Source organism: Eutrigla gurnardus (assembly GCF_963514095.1).
Source record: "Eutrigla gurnardus genome assembly, chromosome: 7".
NCBI classification, from domain to species: Eukaryota; Metazoa; Chordata; class Actinopteri; order Perciformes; family Triglidae; genus Eutrigla; species Eutrigla gurnardus.
Genome location: NC_139921.1, coordinates 14,970,386 through 14,985,052, shown reverse-complemented (window position 1 = coordinate 14,985,052; position 14,667 = coordinate 14,970,386). Strand labels below are relative to the sequence as shown.

The following is a 14,667-nucleotide window of genomic DNA, read 5'->3' as shown; positions in this document are numbered from 1 at the left end:
TCAAAATAAAGGCTCAAATAATTGACAATTGTTGTTTTTTTTATTGAAAACAAGGCCATGTTTCCACATGCAAATTTCACTTCAGGGTAATAGTAGACGTACACCGCCTCATATTGCCACCCAGGAAGTTTCAAGTCTTTCCTGTGTCTTTCAAACTAAGGTAAACTGAAGTGTTAAATATGAGACATATTACACATGATTTTGGGTTCAATTTAAAAGGAAACGCCCTGTTATCAAGGAATAATTCCACTTCAGAGTTATAGTATATGACCTGGTAGTGTGAACCAGTAAGTATCAAGACATTCTGATGTATAGTTTCAGAATAAAAGCCCGTCAAAGTGTCAAATATGAGACAAATTACATTTGATTTTGGATTCAATTTAAAAGGAATCGCCCTGTTATCAAGGAATAATTCCACTTCAGAGTTATAGTAGATGACCTGGTAGTGTGACCCAGTAAGTATCAAAACATTCTGATGTATAGTTTCAAAATAAAAGCCCATCAAAGTGTCAAATATGAGAATTATTACACATGATTTTGGGATCAATTTAAAAGGAAACGCCCTGTTATCACTGACTAATTCCACTTCAGGGTTATAGTATATGACCCTGTAGTGTGACCCAGTAAGTATCAAAACATTCTGATGTATAATTTCAAAATAAAAGCCCATCAAAGTGTCAAATATGAGACTTATTACACGTGATTTTGGGTTCAATTTAAAAGGAAACGCCCTGTTATCAAGGAATAATTCAACTTCAGAGTTATAGTATATGACCTGGTAATGTGACCCAGTAAGTATCAAGACATTCTGATGTATAGTTTCAGAATAAAAGCCTGTCAAATATGAGACAAATTACAATTGATTTTGGATTCAATTTAAAAGGAAACGCCCTGTTATCAAGGAATAATTCAATTTCAGGGTTATAGTATATGACCTGGTAGTGTGACCCAGTAAGTATCAAGACATTCTGATGTATAGTTTCAGAATAAAAGCCTGTCAAAGTGTCAAATATGACACATATTACACATGATTTTGGGTTCAATTTAAAAGGAAACGCCCTGTTATCAAGGAATAATTCCAATGCAGGGTTATAGTATATGACCCTGTAGTAATTTGTCTCATATTTGACAGGCTTTTACTCTGAAACTATACATCAGAATGTCTTGATACTTACTGGGTCACACTACGGGGTCATATACTATAACCCTGAAATTGAATTATTCCTTGATAACAGGGCGTTTCCCTTTAAATTGAACCCAAAATCATGTGTAATATGTGTCATATTTGACACTTTGACAGGCTTTTATTCTGAAACTATACATCAGAATGTCTTGATACTTACTGGGTCACACTACCAGGTCATATACTATAACTCTGAAGTTGAATTATTCCTTGATAACAGGGCGTTTCCTTTTAAATTGAATCCAAAATCAAATGTAATTTGTCTCATATTTGACACTTTGACAGGCTTTTACTCTGAAACTATACATCAGAATGTCTTGATACGTACTGGGTCACACTACCAGGTCATATACTATAACCCTGAAATTTAATTATTCCTTGATAACAGGGCATTTCCTTTTAAATTGAATCCAAAATCAAATGTAGTTTGTCTCATATTTGACACTTTGACAGGCTTTTTCTCTGAAACTATACATCATAATGTCTTGATACGTACTGGGTCACACTACCAGGTCATATACTATAACCTTGAAGTGGAATTATTCCTTGATAACAGGGCGATTCCTTTTAAATTGAATCCAAAATCAATTGTAATTTGTCTCATATTTGACAGGCTTTTACTCTGAAACTATACATCAGAATGTCTTGATACTTACTGGGTCACACTACGGGGTCATATACTATAACCCTGAAGTGGAATTAGTCAGTGATAACAGGGCGTTTCCTTTTAAATTGAACCCAAAATCATGTGTAATAAGTCTCATATTTGACACTTTGATGGGCTTTTATTTTGAAACTATACATCAGAATGTTTTGATACTTACTGGGTCACACTACCAGGTCATATACTATAACCCTGCAGTGGAATTATTCCTTGATAACAGGGCGTTTCCTTTTAAATTGAACCCAAAATCATGTGTAATATGTGTCATATTTGACACTTTGACAGGCTTTTATTCTGAAACTATACATCAGAATGTCTTGATACTTACTGGGTCACACTACCAGGTCATATACTATAACTCTGTAGTTGAATTATTCCTTGATAACAGGGCGATTCCTTTTAAATTGAATCCAAATTCAATTGTAATTTGTCTCATATTTGACAGGCTTTTACTCTGAAACTATACATCAGAATGTCTTGATACGTACTGGGTCACACTACCAGGTCATATACTATAACCCTGAAATTGAATTATTCCTTGATAACAGGGCGTTTCCCTTTAAATTGAATCCAAAATCAAATGTAGTTTGTCTCGTATTTGACACTTTGACAGGCTTTTATTCTATAACTATACATCAGAATGTCTTGATTCTTACTGGTTCACACTACCAGGTCATATACTATAACCTTGAAGTGGAATTATTCCTTGATAACAGGGCGATTCCTTTTAAATTGAATCCAAAATCAATTGTAATTTGTCTCATATTTGACAGGCTTTTACTCTGAAACTATACATCAGAATGTCTTGATACTTACTGGGTCACACTACGGGATCATATACTATAACCCTGAAGTGGAATTAGTCAGTGATAACAAGGCGTTTCCTTTTAAATTGAACCCAAAATCATGTGTAATATGTCTCATATTTGACACTTTGATGGGCTTTTATTTTGAAACTATACATCAGAATGTTTTGATACTTACTGGGTCACACTACCAGGTCATATGCTATGACCCTGAAGTGGAATTAGTCTGTGATAACAGGGCGTTTCCTTTTAAATTGAATCCAAAATCACATGTAATTTGTCTCATATTTAACACTTAAGTTTACCTTAGTTTGAAAGACACAGGAAAGACTTGAAACTTCCTGGGTGGCAATATGAGGCAGTGTACGTCTACTATTACCCTGAAATGAAATTAGAATGTGGAAACATGGCCTTGTTAGAAATTCCAATAAAAAAACAGGGCCAGAGCGCACAGCAGTAGACATAATAAAAAAACTATTGGCTTAAGATTACAATTGTCAATTATTTGAGCCTTTATTTTGAAAGTACATATCACAACGTCCGTCCATTTCCGTTGACAGTATTTGCTTTCGTTGACAGTCTTTCGCTATGCACTCGACGAGTGCTTTTATTTTGAAACCAGTTCTGAGACATTATTACCGTAAAGATACTATTATCACGTACAGCAAAAAACTGGGTCGGCTGGCTTGACTGTCGTTCACGATGTGTCGGCTGGCTTGACCGCAGTGTTTAAAAGAACGGCGTTAGGTAACACTGTTATTTTTTCAGCAACGGGGTAGTCTAACTAATTACTGTTTCCGTCGTTACAACGCCGTTATCGTTACTGAACGTTAAATGCGGTGCGTTACTATGAATTGAATTTGTCGGTTGTGGGTTAAAAAAAAAGTCAGGATCGTGTTCTGCTTGCGCGCCGCTCGTGCCTGGTCTCGGCAGCCTGTTGTCCGTGGAGAAACGTGCAAACTTGCCGCGAGCTGGAGCCGGAGTTGGGGCTGCTGCTGGTCTGAGCGGCGCGCGAGGGCCACGCGGGCCCCGGTGTCCCGCCATTCTGGTGTTGGACGGAATCCGGTGCAGCTGTGGAGCGCGGATGGTGAAGACGCCGGTGGTGATGATGATGATGAACGGCGCGGCGGCTCGTGGAGGCACCGGGGTCTCGCCGTCATTATGTCTACTGCTGTGCGCTCTGGCCCTGTTTTGTGATATATGACAGACACAGCATCTCCCACTGTATAATTTCTCCTCAAATTTTAATTATTCCCGCATGCAAGGTGCGGAATGCGATCTCAATTATTATACACAAGACTACACGCTACGTGACTAGGAGTAGACTACAAGCCTACAGTTTGCCATCTCATTACAAGAAAAATCCAAATTCTTTGACATAAAGCAACTTTTTTTTTTTTTACAGTAACGCAAATAGTTACTTTCCCTGGTAACTAGTTACTTTTATTATAAAGTAATTCAGTTACTAACTCAGTTACTTTTTGGAACAAGTAGTGAGTAACTATAACTAATTACTTTTTTAAAGTAACGTTCCCAACACTGCTGGTCACACATCGCCGTGGACTTTGTCACGGGACTGCCTCCCTCTTAGGGTAACAGTAATACTCACCATCGTGGACTCATTTATAAAGCTTGCATACGCATAAAATGGGGCTGGAAACGTGCGTACGCCACCACGCAAAGGTTGTGATCTATAAAAACCAAACTTGACAGGAAAGTGTGCGTACCCGTAAGCAAACTCTGAGGCATGCATACCCGTACGCACATTCTGGAGACTGGAGCGATACAGATGTCAGATTGTAGGAAGTAAACGTGAGAAGAAATATTATAGTTTTGATGACTCGCACACATTTCATTTCACTCCATATCATACGTTAGATCCGCGTTATCATGAGGAACTCAACTTCATAAACGTGGAGCGTGGAGAGCGCAACTTTACCGAACTTCAGGAGGCAGACTACACCCGGCAAAGGTGGTAGAGTCCCCAGCATGATGAACCTCGGCCCCCTGCCCGACTGGAGGGGTATCAACAGGGCGCAAGAATCCGACATGCTGCGTTTGTAAGATAAGGAAGACAACAATGTTCATTTTTAACATATTGTTTTATTAATATGGCAATTTCTTGCAACACAGTGCGCATTTGCTGGCGGTGATTGTGTCTCGCTGAAGTTGCAGGACGGCGTCAGTGAGCGCCCGACCGCTTGATGTGCCATGCGCCCGGGGTGCACTGCTGCTTTGCGTCGGACCCGGACGCTGTGCCGATCAAACTTCCTCAAATACTCAAGCAATACATTAAATACATGTTGGTAAAAGAGTGGAAGATGTCATTTACCTTCAGATCGGACGACTTTTTCGTAAGTTTCGCCACCGTCCGCTCTGTCCCACTGACGCCGTTGACAGCAGCAGCAATGTGTTGCCACTCGCACTGCTTCTTTTTATTCGTGCTCCCGCTGCTGTGGCCACTAAATTAAATTATTTTCCGGGCCTCCACCTCCCCTACAAGTGTCTCTTCTCCGTTTCTGAAAAGTTACGTTTCTTTGCTTTTTCCTAGCCTGTCGCCGTGATTCACCACACGGAAACGATTGCATGCCGGCTCATTAATATAGTAAAATGAGGGCGTGTACAGGGCGGGATTCAGGTTTGATGATTTATAAAGTAAACATTGAGTACAGCTTGCGTGCGCACAGTTTTATAAATCAGATTTTTTTTTGGCGCAGGCAAACTTTGGCTTTTTGGCGTACGTACACTTTTAGTAAGGATCCTACGCACAGTTTTATAAATGAGGCCCCTGGTCCTTGATGTGTTTAAGCTCCACGGTCTCCCTCTGGACATAGTGTCGGACCGTGGGCCACAATTCATCTCCCAAGTCTGGAGGGCTTTCTGCTCGGCTATCGGGGCATCGGTTAGCCTCACATCAGGCTATCACCCACAGTCTAAGGGACAGACGGAGCAGACGAAACAGGATTTGGAGGCTGCCCTGTGCTGTGTTTCCGCCAGGCACCCTGCCTCTTGGTCCACTCATCTCCCCTGGGTGGAGTATGCACACAACTCCCTCGTCAGCTCCGCCACAGGTATGTCACCATTTATGGCTGCTAACGGCTTTCAGCCCCCCTTATTTCCCGAGCAGGAGGGTGATGTGGCAGTCCCGTCTGTCCAGGACCACATGAGACAGTGTCGTCAAGTGTGGCAGGTGGCCCGCGCTGCTCTCCTCCGCACGGCTGTGCAGAACCAGCGCCTGGCGGACAGGCACTGCAGACCGGCACCTGCCTACGTTCCGGGTCAAAGGGTGTGGCTCTCATCCAAGGATCTTCCCCTCCAGACAGAGCAAGCTGGCACCCAGGTACATTGGCCCCTTTGAAATCATTAAAATGATTAATCCTGCAGTGGCCCGCCTCAGGCTCCCATCTTCACTCAAGGTGCATCCATTGTTTCACGTATCCTTGCTCAAGCCCGTCTCCTCCAGCCCATTGAGCCCTCCGGCCGTGTGTCCTCGCCCTTCCCCCACAAACCACTTCTCCTTCCACCCAGCTGTTCAGCTTCTTGCAAAAAAAAGATCTGATCTGAAAACTGTTAACAGGCTGACATTTAGTAATTTTAGTTAAGAGTCTTACGATAGTGCAGCAAGTCTGCGACGCACCACAAAATCACCACAACACCACGGCCCTCTTTGTGTCTCTTTTACTGAACCAGTCTGTAATGGTACAACACATGACAGGGACCGCATCAGTTCACATCCTCATCACACTAAAGGATGCATGTAATAATAATGATAATAAAAAGAGATGCAAAAGTGGAAATAAGTATGCCCAGGGGTGAATCCAGGAAGCAGGTGATCCTGAACCGGCACACGTGAACAATATTCTCTGGCCTTACATTTCTTTATTTCATATCACAGCATAATCTCAGAACAGAGTCTTTGCAGAGCTCGTTTTTGCAAACGGGAGTTTTCTGAAATGTTTAAGGACATTTCTGTGTGTTAAAGAAGTGTTCTGTTGGAAGTAGAAATAGTCACTGATATTTAGTCTGTTTAATATGTGAAATAAGAATAAAACCATATGTCTTAGGCTGCCTGTTTGCACAATATTCCTATTCCTCATTTTCAGCTGCAGCCACATTCTTTTTGTGCCTGTGAGATTAAACCTAAATCAAAATCAAAATCAACTTCTTTCAGTCATGCTAATCAGGAATTGAACCCTTACTTTTTATTGTGACCGCTGTACTGCGGTCACAATAAAGAGTTAATGTTATTAACTTTTGAATCAAGAGTCCAGGGGTTAGGTTCAGAGTGCGGCGTTATGTTCAGAGTCCGCGAGTAGGTTCAGAGTCCAGGGTTAGGTTCAGAATCCGGGGTTAGGTTCAGAGTCTGGGGTTAGGTTCAGAATCTGGGGTTAGGTTCAGAGTCCGGGGTTAGGTTCAGAGTCCGGGGTTAGGTTCAGAGTCCAGGGTTACGGTGAGAGTCCAGAGGGCTATTTCACAAAACCTAGATAGGGAATTAAGTCGGGATTTCCTGGTCATCGTTGCTGACACAGTCAGTTACAGCAGCAGTTACACACAGACTGCAGTCAACAAGGAGACGACACACTGAAACACTCAAATATCATCCTGCACCGTTTCTCATCATCATTTTCCTGCTACGAGTTTGAGGGACGATGTTTGAATTCAGAAGTTAGAAGGAATCCAGCAGGAATGGACAGCTCGGAGCTTCCTGCAGAGATCCACATCCACTGAATCTCTTTGGCTTTTGGACTGTTGGTCGGACAAAACAAGACATTTAAAGTGTAGAAGAAAATGTGTTACCTTACTCTTCTTATTTGTATCCCATATAATGTTCCTTTCTCTCTAAACATCAAATGTCCTGCTGAGCTGTTTTCCATTGTGTTAACCCTTGCCGTCTTAATGAAAAGACCCTTTGATCTATCCCCCTTCCTGGACCGTCTCCGAAACACCTTCATCTCACATACTTGATCAAGGCCTTCATGAATGGCCCCTGTTGTGACACTATGTAGAAAGAACCCAGCTGTTCCGAGGGAAGTCACACCTTTATGTTGTCTCAGGACGTCTCTTCCTCTGGGAGAGACGCGTATTGAATCTATGTAAATCCACTGTTTAGACCTGCCCCTTTGGTTCTGTATAAGTTGTCCCTTACCTCACATCATTTCAGAATGGACTGTGTGGCAGCGCGACATTGTCTTTTCTCCACTGTCAGTGATTAAACCTCATTTGAACCAGCCACTGAATTGGACCTGAAGAGTTTTCTTCCACAAAGACTTCCCCTCGGATTCTGACAGACTGGGCTGCACATTTTATACCGTTTATTGGTGTTTTATAGACTCAATAATTGATTACTAAACATTCAATAGATCCATTATCAGTTAATATAAGCTGTAATCCAGTTTCCTCTGAAAGACTGCTGATGTTGAAACATCGAGCGGAAATAATAAGACGCCACTGACCACATTAATCTGATAGGAACATCTCAGCATTTCCTGGTTGTCATAATAACAGTCATATATGTCATCAGTAGGTAGATTCTTGTCCGATAAAAGTTTTTTGGTTTCCTAGTAACGCAGTTCAGAGAAGTGTTTATAAGTGTAGCAGAGTGGTTCAATAAGTTGCCATAACAACGCCACCCAGGGGAATTTCACCCCCAGGAAATTATTAAAGTAAGATGTTACTATTTTACTATATGGTCTTTCACTTGATATTAGCACGCAGGACACAGGTTCAATAAAAGATTTCACGGGGGCAGAGAACGTTTTCAATGCAAACAAAGATTAATCAGTAGGCAGATTCTTTGTTGCAGGCTGGAGGGGGGTTGGACCCGGAAGCACAGATGAGCAGGCTGAGTATAGTTTACACAGTTTATTAAACAGCGAAAGTTGAAAAAACAAGAACAAAAATATAGGCCGTCGGTCCGACAGCGCGGCGTCCTCTGGACCAACCAAAAATCTCAGGCACCAAGGCGAAAAAACGAAACTCAGGAACTCAGGCACGAAGGCGAAAAAAAACCAAACTCAGGAATCTCAACCGAGGCAGGCAGGCGAGGGAGAACAAACTGAAAACAAGAAAAAGGAGCACGTCAAACTCACGAAGGAATAACCACTGAGATGCTGCTACGAAAAGCGGGAAGTGTCAGCTCTACCGATGAGACGGAATTATCTGGCAGAGTAGTAGTGGGTGAGCCAGAGGTTATATGTGAAGCGGTGATGAGAGATTGAGAACCGGTGTGCCTCGTCAGCCCCGCCTGCCGCGCCCTGTAGGGGAGAAAAAGAGGCGGGGAAGGAGAAACAGCAGGCACACACACAAACAACCCTCACAGTACCCCCCCCTCAAGGAACGCCACCTGGCGGTCTACCAGGCTTCCCAGGGAACAGAGAGTAAAAGTCAACAAGCAGAGTAGGGTCCAGGATGAGAGAACGCTTAACCCAGGAGCGCTCCTCCGGACCATATCCCTCCCAGTCCACCAGATACTGGTAACCACGACCCCGCCTCCGTACATCCAACAGCCGCCGGACAGTGTAGACAGGATGGTCATCGATAATCCGGGGGGGTGGAGGGGTCTCGGCCGGAGGGGACAGAGGGCTGGTGACTACTGGCTTCAGGAGAGAGACATGGAAAGAAGGGTGCACCTTCAAGGCAGGTGGAAGCCTCAGTCTCACCACCGCGGGATTAATCACCCGGTCGACCTCAAAGGGGCCGATGTATCTGGGCGCTAGTTTCCGGGATTCAGTCTGCAGCGGGAGATCCCGAGAAGATAACCAAACCCTTTGTCCGGGCTGGTAGACAGGTGCAGGAGCCCGGTGGAGGTCCGCCAGCCTCTTGTTCCGAGCCGCCGTGCGGGAAAGGGCTGCCCGAGTCTCCCGCCAGACCCGGCGGGCGCGCCGGAGATGACCCTGCACCGAGGGAACCGCCGACTCCGTCTCCTGAGAGGGAAATAATGGAGGCTGGAAACCGTTAGCGGCCATAAAAGGAGACACACCTGTGGCGGAGCAGACCAGGGAGTTGTGGGCATATTCCACCCAGGGGAGGTGGGTGGACCAGGAGGCCGGGTGGCGGGCGGTAACACAACGAAGAGCCGTCTCAAGGTCCTGGTTAGCCCGCTCCGTCTGGCCGTTGGTCTGTGGATGGTATCCCGAGGAGAGGCTGGCCGAAGCCCCCATCGCTCGGCAAAAGGCTCGCCAAACCTGCGACGAGAACTGGGGTCCACGGTCCGAGACAATATCCTGGGGAATGCCGTGCAGCCGGAACACGTGTAGGACCAGCAGGTTGGCAGTCTCCAGGGCTGAGGGGAGCTTGGGTAGAGGAACAAAGTGCACCGCTTTAGAAAATCGATCCACAACAGTCAATATGGCAGAGTTACCTTCGGACGGGGGCAGGCCAGTGACGAAATCCACCGCGATGTGGGACCAAGGTCTGTGAGGGATGGGGAGAGGACGGAGAAGTCCAGCGGGCGGGCGGTGAGAAGCCTTACTGCGGGCACAGACGGAGCAGGCGGCGACGAACCTCTTAGTGTCAGCGGACATGGAGGGCCACCAAAAACGCTGCTGTAAAAGGGTCAGAGTGCGGTGGAAACCGGGGTGGCAAGCCACCTTGGAGGCGTGTCCCCACTGAAGCACTGGACCCCGGACGGGCGCAGGCACAAACAACCGTCCTGGTGGACAGCACTCAGGATCCGGACGGTCCTTCCTAGCCTCCTGGACCAACCTTTCGACCTCCCACCTGGCAGCTCCAACCACACACGTCGAGGGTAAGATGGTCTCCCCACTCGGCTCCTTCTCCAGAGAGTCAAACTGGCGGGACAGGGCATCCGGCTTGGTGTTCTTGGACCCAGGCCGGTAGGTGAGGGTGAAATTAAACCGGCCCAGGAACAAGGCCCACCGGGCCTGGCGAGGGTTCAACCTGCGAGCAGAGCGGAGATAAGAGAGGTTTTTATGGTCCGTCCAAACAACAAAAGGAAAAGTAGTTCCTTCCAGCAGGTGTCTCCACTCCTGAAGAGCCAGAATGACTGCCAGAAGCTCACGGTTACCAACGTCATAATTTCTCTCTGCAGAAGAAAGTCGGCGGGAGAAGTAGGCACAGGGATGCAGCTTCTGGTCCGAGGTGGGTCGTTGAGAGAGGACCGCTCCTACACCCGTGTCCGAGGCGTCGACCTCCACCACAAACTGAGCGGAGTGATCTGGGTGTATGAGCACAGGAGCAGAGGAAAACAACATCTTCAATTTACTGAAGGCAGCTTCTGCTGCAGGGGACCACAAAAAGGGAGTCTTAACAGAGGTCAACTTGGTTAGAGGGGAGGCGACAGAACTATAGCCCCTGATGAACCTGCGGTAAAAGTTAGCGAATCCCAGAAACCTCTGTAACTGCTTCCGGGATGCGGGAATGGGCCAGTTGGCCACTGCCTGTACCTTGGCTGGGTCAGTTCGGATCTGGCCCTTCTCCACCACAAAGCCCAGAAACTGCACGGAGGAAACATGAAAATCGCATTTCTCAGCCTTCACGTACAGCCTGTTCTCCAAGAGCCTCTGTAACACGATCTTGACGTGCTGAACATGGTCCTCCAAAGACTGTGAAAAAATGAGAATGTCATCGATGTACACAAACACAAATTTGTTCAACATGTCACGTAATACATCATTCACAAGAGCCTGGAATACAGCAGGAGCATTAGTTAGTCCAAAAGGCATAACACAATATTCAAAATGTCCCAGTGGCGTGTTGAAGGCAGTCTTCCATTCGTCCCCCTCCCTAATGCGTACCAGGTGGTACGCGTTCCTTAGGTCCAGCTTGGTAAAGATGGTAGCTTCGTGTAGGGAGCTGAAAGCAGAGTCAATGAGTGGCAGAGGGTACTTATTGCGGACAGTAATTTCATTTAAACCCCTGTAATCAATACAGGGACGTAGAGACTTGTCCTTCTTGGCCACAAAGAAAAACCCCGCCCCCACCGGAGAGGATGAGGGGCGAATAAGACCTGCTGCCAGGGAGTCCGAGATGTAGGTCTCCATGGCTGTTCTCTCCGGTCTGGAGAGATTATATAGCTTGCTGGAAGGTAAAGGGGCACCAGGAAGTAGATCAATGCCGCAGTCATAGGGTCTGTGGGGCGGCAAGGACTTGGCGCGGTCCTTATTGAAAACCTCCTGGAGGTCGTGGTAATGACTGGGGACACCAGTAAGGTCAACAGGTTGAGGAGGAGGTGGCGCAGGTGAACCAGTGGCTGGAATAGCGGAGTGTAGGCAATAAGAGTGACAAAAAATGCTCCAGTTAGTGATAGAGGAGGTGGACCAATCAATGTGAGGATTGTGCAAACTCAACCAGGGGAGACCTAACACTAGCGGAGCACTGGGTGAGGAGATAATAAAAAAAAGAAATGGACTCATGGTGGTTACCGGAGAGGAGCAGAGACAGATTAGCTGTACGGTGAGTGACCCGGCCCAGCAGTCTCCCGTCGAGGGCAACCACGTCCTTAGCTGAAGGTAAGAGCTCAGAGGGGAGACTCAACAGGGAGACAATATCAGCGTCAATAAAGTTCTCATCAGCACCAGAATCCACTAGAACTTGCAGAGGGTAAGACATACAATGCCAGGAAACAGTACCTTTAAGCTGAAGGCGGCGAGGTGAGGAGGACGGGATAGATGTATGGCTCACCAGTGCCCCTCCTGAGACTGGTGAGCCTGCCCTTTTGGCAGGATCGGGCACTGGAGGAGAAGGTGACCGGACTGGCCACAGTAGCCACACAACCCCAGGCGCCGACGTCGAAGACGCTCGACCTGGGATAGCCTGGTCCCGCCCAGCTGCATGGGTTCCTCGGTGCTGGAGAGCGGAGGCGCCGTGGAGGAAGGGTCTCCGGTAGCCGGCGGAGCAGGAGGAGGAGATGAAGGCGACACAGGTGGCCGCGCAGACCAGGGACGAGCTGGGGGAAAAGGGAAACTGTGCCTGGCTGTCTTCTCCCTGCGCCTCTCACGGAGGCGATTGTCTAAACGGGTGGCTAGTGCTATGAGCTCGTCTAGGGAAGATGTTTCGTCCCTAGCTGCTAACTCGTCCTTAATTTCGTCACTAAGCCCCCTGCGAAAAGCCCCCTGTAACGCTGTCTCATCCCACCCGCTCTCCGTCGCAAGAATGCGGAAGTCAATCGAGTAATGAGCGACGGTACCGGAGCCCTGCTGTAAGGCGAGAAGCCGGCTACTAGCTTCCCTGCCCTTAACAGGATGATCAAAAATCTTCCTCAACTCAGCAGTAAAAGAGGAAAACGAGTCACATACGGGAGAACTGCTCTCAGACACGGCCAAAGCCCAGGCCGCAGCCTTATCAGTTAGCAGGCTCATGATAAAGGCTATCTTAGCTTGATCAGTAGCGTAAGTGAGTGGCTGTTGATCAAAAACTAAAGAGCACTGATGCAAAAACTGGCTACATGTCCCTAACACCCCTGAGTAGCTGGCTGGTGTGGGTATGAATGGCTCACGGGGATGGTTGGATGGTGGAGAGGAAGCGGAGTGAGGAGCCGGGGTCGGAGCCGCAGTAGGAGCTGGAGCAGGCGCAGAGAGCAGGTGAGAGGCCATCTGGTCCAAACGAGCCTCGAATTGGGTAAATCCGGAAGATAGGCGTTTGAGGGTGTCCGTGATTTGTTTGAGGGCCTCCTCGTGTTGCCCCATTAGTGTTCCTTGACTCATCAAAGCTTGTCGGAGCGCCGAAGACTCTCCGGAGTCCATCTTGGCCAGATAATTCTGTTGCAGGCTGGAGGGGGGTTGGACCCGGAAGCACAGATGAGCAGGCTGAGTATAGTTTACACAGTTTATTAAACAGCGAAAGTTGAAAAAACAAGAACAAAAATATAGGCCGTCGGTCCGACAGCGCGGCGTCCTCTGGACCAACCAAAAATCTCAGGCACCAAGGCGAAAAAACGAAACTCAGGAACTCAGGCACGAAGGCGAAAAAAAACTAAACTCAGGAATCTCAACCGAGGCTGGCAGGCGAGGGAGAACAAACTGAAAACAAGAAAAAGGAGCACGTCAAACTCACGAAGGAATAACCACTGAGATGCTGCTACGAAAAGCGGGAAGTGTCAGCTCTACCGATGAGACGGAATTATCTGGCAGAGTAGTAGTGGGTGAGCCAGAGGTTATATGTGAAGCGGTGATGAGAGATTGAGAACCGGTGTGCCTCGTCAGCCCCGCCTGCCGCGCCCTGTAGGGGAGAAAAAGAGGCGGGGAAGGAGAAACAGCAGGCACACACACAAACAACCCTCACATTCTTGTCCGATAAAAGTTTTTTTGGTTACCCAGAAATGCAGTTCAGACAACAGTCAACAAGGAGACGACACACTGTAACACTCAAATATCATCCTGCACCGTTTCTCATCATCATTTTCCTGCTACGAGTTTGAGGGACGATGTTTGAATTCAGAAGTTAGAAGGAATCCAGCAGGAATGGACAGCTCGGAGCTTCCTGCAGAGATCCACATCCACTGAATCTCTTTGGCTTTTGGACTGTTGGTCGGACAAAACAAGACATTTAAAGACTTCCCCTCGGATTCTGACAGACTGGGCTGCACATTTTATACCGTTTACTGGTGTTTTATAGACTCAATGATTGATCCATCAACAGTTAATATAAGCTGTAATCCAGTTTCCTCTGAAAGACTGCTGATGTTGAAGCATCGAGCGGAAATAAGACCACAATGATAACATTAATCTGATAGGAACATCTCAGGGTTTCCTGGTTGTCATAGTAACAGTCATATAATATGTCATCAGTAGGTAGATTCTTGTTTGATAAAAATGTTTTTGGTTTCCCAGAAATGCAGTTCAGAGAAATGTTTATAAGTAAAGAGTAAAGCTCCACCTCTTCCTGTACGCAGATCTACACTGAGGACAGCACAGGTCTTTATCAGAGCAGAGACAGACAGACGATATACCTGCACATCATGGACCCCCTGTTGGTGCTGGTGCTGTTGCTGTGGAGCTCAGGTAGGACTCTGCTTTAAAGATGATGTGATGTTATTTCTGTTGGATCTTTAAATG

At 46.6% G+C, this 14,667-nt stretch overlaps 1 protein-coding gene across 1 annotated transcript in view; it reads left to right on the top strand.

Moving 5' to 3' along the window:
* Positions 1-14,576: 14,576 nt before the first annotated feature.
* The window catches only part of LOC311015864 (scavenger receptor cysteine-rich type 1 protein M130-like), a gene marked incomplete at its 3' end in the record, with an annotated part of 214,626 nt that continues 214,535 nt past the window's right edge, over positions 14,577-14,667 (top strand). Inside the window, exon 1 of the mRNA XM_084013304.1 lies at positions 14,577-14,613. The remainder of the gene's footprint in view (positions 14,614-14,667) is intronic.